Source organism: Phragmites australis, chromosome 24 (assembly GCF_958298935.1).
Source record: "Phragmites australis chromosome 24, lpPhrAust1.1, whole genome shotgun sequence".
In the NCBI taxonomy this organism is placed as follows: Eukaryota; Viridiplantae; Streptophyta; class Magnoliopsida; order Poales; family Poaceae; genus Phragmites; species Phragmites australis.
The window spans coordinates 9562240-9575794 of NC_084944.1; positions in this window are offsets into that span (position 1 = coordinate 9562240).

Consider the following 13555-nt stretch of genomic DNA (forward strand, 5'->3'; position numbering starts at 1 on the left):
GCCTTGAAGAGACCAAACTACCAATCATTGATCAAGATGTTGTCATTGATCAAGATGTTGTCATCCAGACGCTCGGCCAGATATTTTAGAATAACTTCGTTTTCCTACCAGCAATTCAAACCTGCGGAGGGGCCGCCTTATTAGCATACTCTGAAGACTTCTTCACCCTAACGCCGATTGCCACCACAACCAACGGCATCACAGCTAGGATTGTGATGAAGGAAGATGGGTCCTCATGGACAATTTCTGGAGTATATGGTCCCAAGGGGAGGCCCCTAAATTAGTTTTCCTGCAAGAACTCAAAGACATTTTGAGTTCATCCCAGGGGCCTTGGTTGCTTTTAGGTGACTTCAATTTAATCCTACATGCAGAAGATAAGAGCAATTCCAACCTGAATAGGAAACTGATGAACGCATTCAAAACCGCTCTAGATGAAATTAATCTCAAAGAAACACTTGAATGGATGCAAATTCACATGGAGTAATAAACGGGCCAGGCCGAGTCACACTCGTATAGATAGGTTTTTTCTGCACGGTTGATTGGGAGCTCCTATTCATGTCTTGATTTCCACATTCGCTGCTGTCCCTTATGTCCGGCCATCCCCTCTCCTTCTACAATGGGAATTGCTCAAGGTAAGGCACTCGTGCTTCCGGTTTGAAAACTTTGGGATTCAAATGGATGGCTTCCATGAAATTGTCCATGAATCGTGGTCCAAAACTGTCTCCTCTACGGATCCCATCAAAATTGTTCATATCAAGCTTAACCACTTAGAAAAAGATCCAAAGAAATGGGCTCGCAGCATGATAGGTGACACAAAATTGCTGCTTGCAGTGGCTAAAGAGATTATTCTTCAGCTGGGCATTGCCCAAGAGAGCAGACCATTAACACATGATGAACTGGAGCTCAGGAAAAAAAACTTAAAATGCCAAGATCAAACAAAGATCAAGGCTTACTTGGATTCACAAGGGGGACACAAACACCAAATTCTTCCAGTTAAGAGCAATGGCGTGTCAATGAAAATATTACATCCAAGTCTTGCATTCGAATGAAGGGCTTATCCACACCTCTGAGGAAAAAACTGTTGGTAATATGCGCAAAAATCTAATTCCAGATTTTATACAAAGGCATATTTCACGATCTAAAACATTTGAACATACTTCTAACCCAAGCAGCAAGCAAAAGTACCAAAAATCCATCAGTTTTATCAAGAACTCACAGTCGGGTTGATGAAGGGATGAAGTTGATGATGTGTCGATTTGCTGCCGTGCAGATCGAAGATGAAGCAGTGCAGAGCGGTCGCGCAGGTCCGCTGCCCAGAAACCTTATTACCATCCCTCGTGCGGGCTTCACGACGGCAGAGGCTCGGAGATACCGCTCACCCTCCAACCTTGTGCACGGCAAGGAGAAGGGCCGGCAAGATCCGGCAGCACAGCACACAGGATAGTGATCTGAATGGGTGGAGAAGAAAATGTGGAGCAGAGAGATCTGTCCCAAAAAGCCTGGACGTCTCCAGGATTTAAAGGGAAATGGCTGCCCTCTTGGAGCCGTTTTCTCTCATAAAATTCTCACAATTGCAGCCTCCATAACTGACCAATAACCCTCAGAGTTAAGGCATTGATCGCGATTAAAACAGCTGATTATGGCATTGATCACAATGAAAAAGGGAGAGCAGCAAAAGGGCTTGCAATTTTGTGCTGTCACGCCACGCCACGGCCACGCGTCGCAAGTCACAAGTCACGTGGATATTCATGTGAAAAATACGCGTGCGCGCGTGCGTGTGAATATAGCAAAGTATACTCTCTCTTTCTCATCTTCTCTATTTCAAAGAGGCCAGAGAACTCAAGTATTTAAGTTGGTCTACATCCCCTTGCCTGGTAATACGGGACTAAACCTTCTTGCTTTGCATTCTCATGAATGAGCTTTAAATGGGCCACATTCCAACAAAAATGCAGGTTCTATACTCCCATTTTAGGAAACGCTTCAACTCACCTAGCCAGTGGGGTTGGACACTTGATTGGAATTTCTTGAACATCCATCCCACAAATCTTGAGCATCTTGAAGACTTTTTTATGGAGGAAAAAGTTAGAAACACCATTTTCTCCATGCTCCAGGATAAAGCGCCTAGGCTAGACGGGTTCATCATTTCATTCTTCCAATCAGCATGGGACATTATTAAGCAAGGTTTGCTAGAGGTGTTCAGAATCTTCAAGAGTTGAGAGCGGACAATTTCAAATTCTTGAACTCTACGCACAAGTCTTCCTCCCCAAGAAATCATATGCTCTTCACATGGGAGACTACCGACCCATTAGCCTCATCTCATAGTATCACCAAGATTTTCCCCAAACTGTTGGTGAATAGACTCGTGTCTCTCTTAAATGATTTGGTATCAAACTGTTAAAGCACCTTCATCAAAAAAAGATGCATCCAAGACAATTTTCTCTATGCTCAAAATATGACTCGTTGTCTTCACAAAACCAAGACACTGACGCTCTTCCTCAAACTAGACATTGCAAAGGCCTTCGACTCACTCAATTGGGGCTAACTTCTTAAGCTGCTGCAAAAGCTAGGTTTCGATTAGAGATAGAGAGAATGGATCACCATCCTATTTAGCACAGCAACCACCTCCCGCATATTGCTTAATGACATTCTTGTAAAAGGCTTTCTTCATGGCTAGCGAGTTTTGCAGGGTGACCCTCTATCTCCCATGCTCTTTATTCTAGCCATTTACCTATTGCAAAAGATTATCAAGCAAACAGATCAAGCAAGGTATCTTTGCTTGAATTGGAAACTAGACAGTCAAATTGAGGTTGTCCCTATATGCCGATGATGTAGGACTGTTCATCAACCCAGATCCAGGTGAACTATAAGCCTTACACCTCATCTTGAAGACCTTCGGCCTCGCCACGGGCCTTGTGACAAATCTCCATAAATGCTCCATACATCCTATAATATGTGATAGCGAGGACATGTCCCATTTCTTAGAACCGTTCCTTAGCGTGATAAAAAATTTCTAACGTCTTTATCTCCAATCTAAAACTGCATACCAGAAGACTGCCTAGATCTCACCTTACACCTCTCATGGACAAACTGAGCATCATATTATGTGGCTGGAGAGGGAAACTCATGACCAAGGTGGGACGACTGATATTACTTAACTTAACCCTCTCCTCCATTCCTATCTACCACCTCATGGCCTTCTTGATGACCAAATGGGCCCTGAACAAAATTGACAAAATTAGGAGATCATTCCTCTAGAAGGGAGCAGAGTCTGTTGATGGTGGCCATTGCTTGATTAAGTAGAAAAAGGTTTGCTAACCCTACAAGCTTTGTGGATTAGGTGTGCTTGACTTGGAGAAGTTCATTTGGGCCTTTAGCATAAGTTGGTTATGGTTCGATTGGGCTGGTGACTCCAAGCCTTAGGCTAGTCTCCCCATCCCTTACGATGCTATCGACTGCAATCTTTTCGAGGCTTCAACTACCATTTCCTTAGGAGATGGTAACAAAGCCTGGTTCTGGCATTACAGGTGGCTTAATGGCTCAGCACCGAAAGTTATGGCATCATCCCTCTTCCATCTTATCAGGAGGAGAAACAATTCGGTGTCCACTGAATTGTCAAATGGTAGATGGTTAAACACTCTATGATGGAAAATTACAACCTTTACTCACATCACCGAGTTCATTGACATTTGGTTGCAACTTCAGCATGTCAACGTCCCTCAAGTACTCCAGACTCCATCACTTGGAGATGGACAACTGATGGCTGCTACTTAGCCAAGTCAGCATGTTTCTCTTAATTCAAGGGTTCGATGGTGCCATTCGATCCAAATATTATCTGTAAGGCGAAGACACCGCACAATAGCCAAGTCATCATATTTGTCTAGTAGTTTCATCACATCCTCCATTAACTCCACCCAGGGTGGCCCTTGGACCTATATCAGCTCCTGCAAACTGGACAGCCCACCCACAGCCTAAGGCTGTCCAGGCATGGAGAGCTTCACCGCGAGCCTGCCCGGAGATGCAACCCGGCCCGCAGAAGGACTGCCATCAAAGTGCAATGCACGCAGTAGGTCCAAGATCCATAGATTCCTTCTCCATATCAACATTTTTAGCTTTCTTTGAGTCTCTATATCCTATATCTGTGTCCTATTCATTCTTTCCCTGTCTGTCATCATTATCAGTGCTATCCATATCCATAGGTTCTGGTTTCCCATTATTTTCAACAGTCTCCACATGGAATTGTAACTCATATAAATAATCACAAATGACCACATCAACAAATTTAGAAATTAAGTTGGGGTCAAGCACTGAAACTTACATCCGAGCAATATCATGCCTCCTTGTAAATTTCATGTCAACCATTTGTGTAGCTCATAAATAGAGCCCATAACACAAATGGTAAGAAAATCCTTGAGCTCTTTTTGTTAAACCCCAGAATTGCACCCAAACCTTTGTCATAATATATTTAACCTCATTGGACGCAACACGTTCTTCAATCACCATCTTAATTTTGTCTTTGTTTGTACCACACCCCATCCCACAGTCCGCCACAATTTAGCGTTAGATGGAAAGATGGTTGCAAAAGTGTTGTTCCCGCTCTCCTCTACCACCCACTTCCATCTCCCTAGAATGACCTTTCAAGCTCTACTATGACATTGGCCACAGTCATAGAGCCTTCAGTTATTTTTACCAGGGTCGACTTAGACTCATTCTTCATCTTTTGGTTGGTGGTATGTGAGATGTAATAGAAACCCAGCCCTTCAACTGCATAACCACATGGGATTGCTACTAGCTTAACAGCTTTCAAGAGAGAGGACATCTATGAGTTATATGCCCCTAATTTTCACATGTCAAAAAATAGTATAGTAATGCAATCATGATGTGTGTGACCCTTTGTGTAACAACGAAAATAGTAGGGCTGATTCCCTATTACCGTTATATCTCCCTAGAATGACCTTTCAAGCTCTGCTATGACATTGGCCACAGTCATAGAGCCTTCAGTTACTTTTACCAGGGTCAACTTAGACTCATTCTTCATCTTTTGGTTGGTGGTATGTGAGATTTAATAGAAAACCCAGTCCTTCAGCTGCATAACCACATGGGGTTGCTATTAGCTTAACTGCTTTCAAGAGAGAGGACATCTATGAGTTATATGCCCCTAATTTTCACATGTCACAAAATAGTATAGGTGTGTGACCCTTTTTGTAACAATGAAAATAGTAGGGCTGATTCCCGATTACCATTATATCTCTTGTAGCACCTTGAGCGAAGGACTCAGGAATATCCACCGAATATGGGTAGTGGAAATAGTAGCAAGCAAGCATTTCATTGACATGGAGTGTAGAGTGGTTACTAGCTCAATGTCTTGATTTGGATTTGGTGTTTCTTTGTGCATGCTGATTTTTAATCTTCTCTCCTTCATTTTTTGTCCTTCTTTCATGTGTAATGGCTACGTATATCTAGCTGGATACATATGCTGGATTATTATTTCATATTGGAATAAAGCTTTCTTTATTTAAATGATAGCTTCTTTGTCCATACATAGGTTGGAATATATAGTGTTGTAAGTTTTCTTTTCTCTCATGTTAATTTTAAACTGACCCACTATTGGCCTCCAATATGGTTCTAGATTCGTGAGCAAATGTCAAGCACCGTGACGGCGGATGTTGACCGTTGACTGAGGTAGCGAGCAGGCCCATTGATCGATGCACGCTACTTGGATCCTACATCAATGTTGGTGGGGCCTAAGCATATGTAGATGGTAATGGGGCCCAACTATTAGATACCCGGCGGGTAATTACTCTATTAAGGGCTAGATTTGGGGCAATTTTCTTACCCACGGGTCTGTTAGCGGGCAAAACCATCACATATCAGGTGAAGTGGGTACGGGTTCATTCTCCTGATACCCATACCCGTTTACCGATGGGTCCACCAGCAGCCCAACTATCCAAGCATCTGGTCCAACCGCCCAAGCATCTGTCCCACTCCTAGCTAACCCTAGAATCCATCCCTCATTCCCCTGACCCCATCCGGCCGCCACACTCCCACTCGTCCTCTGCCTCTCTCCCTTTCCTAGTCACCACAGGAGTACATGATCGATGACCGAGTAGAGCCGCCGCCCACCACAGGCCGCACTTGGCTTGTCGCTCTGAAACTCAGTGTATCGCTTCTATATTCAGTGCTCGTGCCACAGTCGCTCACGCCGCCTCGACTGCCACCTGTCAGCATGCGCACTATGCCAACCATTAGCCCATGCTCCCGTTGGTCGCCACTCCCCTCCTAGCCAGCTGCCGCTGGATCCCAACTCACAAAAAGTAACATGCCTTTCTCTCCCTCTTTCTTCAATAGGATAACTAGAACATTAACTCATCTAGAGTTTGTTCCATGTTTGTTTGCTCTCTGATGTCATAGCTCACATGTTAGTCATGTTGTTGTCTGTTCTTTTTCTCTTACTGCAATTAATAATCTTTGTAGTTCGGCATTGTTGTTTGGAACTATATTTAATGGGATGTCGTATTTCAAGTAATGGTCATATCATAACAAACAATTAAAGATATGCTCCTTCTATAATCTATATAAACTTGTTACCTGTATAGAAACTAGAAAGGTCCAGTTCCTTCCCTGTGCAAGAACTAGGCGAGAGGCATAAAGATGGTTATGATACAGTCGGCAAACTGATGAAAGAAGCAACTTCCTTTGATTCTGACATTTTTCAGATTCAGATTTCATGATTTGGTATCACTGTTGTTACTATTTTTAGTGTCACTATTGATTTCATGATCATTTTTTAGATTTTGAGACTTTTAGTATTAACCATGCTTGATGCTCCCTTTTTAGTTTTGACTTGCTAGCTAGGATCTTGTGTTATTGTGCTGCTGCTGCCTTGTGTAATTGTGTTATTGTGTTGCTGCTGTTGCCTGCTAAAGTGGGTGTGGGTAACCTATCGGGTACCTGTTACTCACTTGGATACGAGTATGGGTAAACAACGTACCTATGAGCGGGTATGTGTATTATAATGGTCTTATTTAATTGCGACGGGTACATGTATGAGGTGAGAAAACTCGGCGGGTCTGTACTTATTACCATCCCTAAGCATATGTCATGTTCAAATGGCACACTAGTTTACTAAAAAGTGTGTTGATTAATAAGCTTATTAACTACTCCTTGTTTGGCTGCCTGTAGGAGCATTGGTGAGTACTGTAAAGCAAGCTTGCTTTAGAAACTTATAATCTAGAGAGTGGTTTGTGCTATAGCTTTGATCAATTAGTGCATGGAAGATCCTATGGAAGGCGGATGTTTGCTACTCTCTTCGATCCTAGATATAGGTATATTTTAAGTTAAGATGTCATGAGATGATAGAAGACATTGCACCCTATGTTACAAAATATTTTTCATGATAATTTCCGTGCGATTTGATATATCAAAGTTTATACCGGTACCAGATGTGTCCCAACTATACAAATAATCCTAAAAAATTCTAAGACATGCAAAATTCATAAAACTGGTATGCATTAGTTTGGTAGAGAGTCAAACAAGCGTACGTACGAGAACAGGCTGCTAGCCCGATGGTATGAGCATCGGTTTGCTCCATGCCCACGAGCGTTCGAGTTCTAGACTCATCGCTCATCCAGGATAGACACACATGCATGTTTACGCACACCTCGTGCCTTCTAATTCCTTCTTAGCGTGTGTATGGATGTGCACGTATGTGTGGTGTGAGTGTGGAGTGCGTGGGTAGTGTGCATCCACTATATAGCCTTTAAAAAACAAGCTACGTACAGTTGATGCCCAGCACCACCTACTACATACTCTAGCAGTTATCTTATATAGTTAACAATCTAAAATCTCTTGCTTAAAGCAGCATTCGTTTGGGACTTAGTTAAGTAATTAATCTGTGATGTTTGGCGACCTGTCTGTCTATCGGATTGGATCGATGCTAGTTGCCTTGTAAAGCAAGCAGACCTTTTGTTACTTCAAGTTGTAGGCTGGGCTGGCATTGCCTGAATTTGACCATTTGAGGAAGATCCTAGGAAAACGCGGTTGTTTGCTCCCTAGCTCTTTGAGTACGTTGTTAACAACTTGTGAGTAATATATGTGTCCTTCCAAATATTTGTTGATGACTAATTTCTTTATTTAAAATATGCAAATTTAAGACTGTTTGATTGAGATCCATCAGTCCAAATTCACCCAGCTATCTCTGTTACAGCTATTGTCATCCACATCGGTCTATCCCGAGTCCCGCCATTACCCATCCTCACGCCCCCTCCCACTGCCTTGCCGGCACTACCTCTAGTCTTTCTCTGCCGGTGTCTTTCTATTCTCGCATCCCTCTCACCTTTGTGCCACTTTCCTCCCCGCTTTCTTCTTTGACTCTAAGGGGACGCCCCCCTCGCGCCGTCCTCCTCCTCCATCTCCAGTGGTGAGTTGCGAAATCTGCTTTTGCCACCAACTCTACCTATCCGGCGGTCCCCCACCACCGCAAAGGGCGGTGCTCCCGTCGCTTCGCTGTCCTGACCATTCCTCTATAACCCGGGTACCAAGAAACCCCTCAAATTCAGAATCCTAACTCTAACCTTAAACCCTAACTTCAACGGAGAAGACGAAAATGGCCCTGTCAAGATGTATAAATCTCCACACAAATCCTCTGGCTAGAAATTCTACAGATTCCCTCCTCTATAATCTGTCGAACATAGATCTAGCAAAATTATAGTAATATTCTAGTACTAATTAAGGACAAGGTTTTCATGGGAAAGTCACATGCTACCTAATGATCTGTCCTTTGTAGTATACCAAACTGCAGCGTCGATCTATCAGACCGGTTTAGTCAGTCAACAGTGGTTGAATAGCCTAGTCGGTTTCACACCTTACAACGAGCTAATGTGACACAAGATTCATTAATTAAGCAAGCCAGCGCTACACTGTGTTGGCTGGCCGCAGTTAGCGTCTGTCTCAGCAAAGCGAGCAAAAGTGTTGGGAATGGGAGCATGCAGTGGCGGATTCAGGACTGCGAAGCTACCGCTATACGACCAAGCACTTAACTGTTGATAGAGAGTACGTGTCGTCGAGTGCCACACCCACCCAGGCTCCCATATACTCCTCTGGTTATAAATATAGGTTATTTTAGCCTCCTCAACTATTCTCTAAATATAAATCATTCTCGAACTTTTATGCATTTTTTTCTCTTTTGTTCCCGTCTTGCCCTTGTTTAATAAATGCTACCGCTCTCACAAATGAATGAGTTATCTTTTTCAATACAGAATAAATGAATGGTAACAAGATCATTTGATCTACTTTCTTAATCCTTGTGCACAAATTTAAAATGACTTACATTTGCAATCGGAGGGAATATTTAGTTGGCACCCTGAGTTTAGAACCGTAGAAAAACTATCGGTGCTAGTGTCTACTTGTTTTTTTATTATGATTTTAACCATTTATATTTTAATTATTACAATCTAAAATCTAGATTCTTATAATCTAGATTGTACGATCTAAAACAAACATAATCAGATTATTCGAACCTCTCACCCTCTTCCTCCTCCTCCTCCACAAACTCCTTTCTCCCTTCTGGAACCTCCCTCCTTGTAGACTATAGCCGTTCCCCTTCACTACCTACTGTTGCGTTGCCTCTTTCCATGAGCAACAAACCGACGGCATCGCTAGTGCTGAGTCCTCCAAGCACCGGGCGCACTCCACTGCCGTGCAGTCACCCATGCATTGCGCCTGCCCGGATACCATCTCTCCAGCATCTGTTGGGCCCATGCCTTTGGTGCCCGAGCCACGTCCGTCATTGCATTCGAGACCAGATCCGCTTGGTTCATGACACACATCGCCATGAGCTTGACCGCCGCGATGAACCTTTGTTGAAAGCGGTCCATGCGCTCGTGGGCCGATGACGAGGCGTTGGAGGCATCTATCACGTCGGAGCCAGACAACATGGTTGCGAAGCCCGTGAACGAGGCTGCGAACTCAGGGAGGAGGTGGACGGCGCTGGTGTTCTTGGACCCGATTTGTTTTCTCCATAGCGAAATGTTATATTTATAATACCAATAGTGGATAAATATGTGCTATAATATGAGACAAGCAACATTTATCTGGATTGTAGATTATGGCACAATCGGGTCTTAGATTGTGAATTCTAGAGTGTAGAATCGTCTTATTTATTTTAGATTATAATTTTAAAAGATAGAATCTATTATCAAAATAAAAAATAAACAGCCTCTTAAAGCTGGAGGAAGGAGTGGAGGCTATGAGCATTTATGAATTGAGCAACGTCGTGTGAGGCTGTGTGCTTACAATGAGCAGACAACAGTTTCTTGCTTAAACAGTATTGATTAGCATTATATTAGTACGATTAATAAGTCTTACTACTACAGTTTTCAAACAAAGCTTATTAATTTGCTTGGTTGTCTAGGCATGCATATATGCAACAGGCCGGCCAAACTAGATGTGTGTACGTATAGAAAAAGTTGGCTTGCACTAAGGAAAAAAAAATTAAAAGTGACAGGTCTTAATTGTTATAGGTGATAAGTGTTGGACCTGTCATCGTAAATGTGTTACTGATGACTAGTCATTAGTGACAGGTAAAAACTCATCATCAATAAGACTATTGACGACGGATCAAAACTTAACTCGTCACTTATTAAGATCATAAGTGACAGGTTATAACTGTGACTCTTCACTTATGATTGATTTACGTTTTTGCGTTTTTTGACAGAAAAAGTCAAAAAAATATTTTTTCACCCAAGCTATCCCAACACATGCATATCACTATTGGCCACATGTCACTTCTATTTTTTCAGCACTATTTTCAGTCTTTGTGTCAAGCAGAAATCGAACCCACCATCTCCCCTTGCACGAGTGTTACCACCTCAGCTATTGTGTGTTTATGATAGACAACAGATATTTTATCTTTTTAACTTCTTTACCAAAGGTCATAAGTGACGGGTCATGACCGTGACCCGTCACATATGAAAGTTATAGGTGACGGGTCGTAATCTTACATATAAAATTTGTATCAATATTTACATATAAAGTATGTATTAATATTTACATATAAAATTTGATAGGGGATTGGTTATAATTTACCTATAAAATTGTATTAATATTTTATGAATTTCTGAATATCTTATACAAATGATCGTAATTTGATAGGTGCCCTAGAGTACCTCTGGTAAAACGGGCATAACTTTTACATACGAACTCCAATTTTAAATTCTTGACTCTATAGTCATCTATAGAAAAAGTTACATCTATTTTTCCCTGACTTTGTTGGGTTTGACGAATTTTTCGAGGCCAAAAACGGCTTGGAAGATTGAGTTCTTGCCCCCGAAAGTTTCTGTACTGTTTTCAGAACACTCGTTTGTGTCCATAGCCGCCACCACTTACATCAAACTTGAGTAAATTTTGTTTTTCTATTCTAATACTGCTGAGGTGATAAAAAATAAGAAAAAATAAAATAAAAATAAAAAACATTAGTAAACTAAATATCTATGACTATTATCATCACTGATGTCTGCTCATAAGTGCCAAGGTGACTCGTCACTTACGAGTGTCCAAAGTAACCTGTCACTTATTACTTGTCATCAGTGACAGGTCACCTTGCACCACTCGTAAGTGACGAATCAAATTGTAACCCATCACTTATAACGTGATATAAGTGATGTGTTATATTACGACCTGTTACAATAAATGACGAATCATATTACAATCCGTCACTAATTTTATATCTTTTTTATCTGTTTTTGATTGCATGCATCATCGGGCTCGGACAAAAGTAAAGCCTAAAAGTTAGCCATGAGTGCTCTCTCTATGGATTGGTTATAAACCTCAGTTTCAGCTCTGGTTGATCCGTCGATGATCCATGCACCAATAAATACTACGTGTCTCAAGCTTAATTTATGTGCCAACATTCACAAAGCCTGTTTGTACGCAAACTCATACATGAGGGTTCGATGAGCAGTACTTCGAAGATTGGAGCCGGCCTACTGCCGACCTAAGTTGAGCTAGGTTCTCATTGACGGCCTACTGGTTGTTGGTTTCTTGCTCCTGGACCATGTGGAAATTAACATGGATGAACAAGGTCATGAAAAGCCAGCGTCACGGTGTTACTATTGTTCTTCATCATTACATGTGCATGGAACATGCATGTATTAACAACGTTAAAAAGAGCCAGGATTCCATATGCATATGTAAATGTTATTAGTTTCCTAATGGTTTTTGAGGAATGGACGACGGTTATTATACTTCTTTGGTGTTCTTGTACAACATACATTGGAAAGAGTGTGGCCCTAAAGTTTCCTGATGGTTAACACAATTTAGCCACGGAATGATTTTCCAATATATTTAAAAAGAGTGATGCCCCACTAAAAATAGGGTGCTCGGAAGGTTATTAATTATAACCAGTACAACCGTCCGAACCGTTAGAAATTTAGTAGTGGTATATATGAAACCACATCTGCGCGTCGCAACCACCTTACGTGGTACTTAAGAAAATGTCAAAACACATTCCAACTTTGAGAAAGTACAATGCACACTATAAAAAACTATTTCTAGAGACGGGTTATAACCCATTTGTATAGGCGTTTAGTCAATCCACCTGTGATCGAAGGTATGTAAAAATAGACGATTTCAACAGACGCAAAATAGACCGTCTGTAGAAAGCTATTTTCATAGGCGGTTCACTTAAGTAACCATATGTGATAATCGATTTATATGGACGGTTACTTATGAGAACCGTCTGTGGAAATAGCTTTTCACAGGTGGTCTCTTTTGCAACCGTCTGTAGATAGGTAGATTTCCACAGGTAGGGCGACATAAGGACCCGCATGTGGTATATATTTCATTCAAAAAACAATAAAGATCATATACTTTATTCTCTCTAGATTTTAGCATAATTTCAAGATAGATTCCAACATCACAGATTTCAACAGTATTTGAATCAACATAACTCTAATATTTAACACTAATACAAAATTATTCACAAGTACAATATTTTTATATGACAAGTCAATTTACATCACAAGCCAAATATTCAACACAAGCATTCTTTCATCTCTCACTCACAAAGCCTCGGATGGCTAGCCAATTCGCCTTCGAGATCGAAGAATCTGCCACTCTTGTGGATAACTTCGTGCATGATGAACCAGCACATGTCATGTTGGACGTTTTCGATATCTTCGTTTTTAAGAGATGTGTGGATAGGTTCGATCATCTGTGCCTGAAATAAAAACACAACTTAAACAGCTAAAACACTACTGATAACGGAAACAGAATCAAATAAGAATGTGCAAGCGCAATAATGACTTACATCCTCAGGGTTCGTTGTGTACCCCCGTTTACCTAAGAAACTGGCAAACATAATATCCATAAAGAAGGCGTTGAAACCTTGCTTGTGGCACTTCAAATAAAAACACAACATATTCATTAATTCAATTAAACTCTTCGTCATAAATAGTAAGATACAAGCATTAGATGTGTGTTATTACCAGAAAATGTGTACGAACTGCAATCGCATTCGGCTTGGCCGCATCGTGTGTCCCATCTTTCGTTACGTACCACT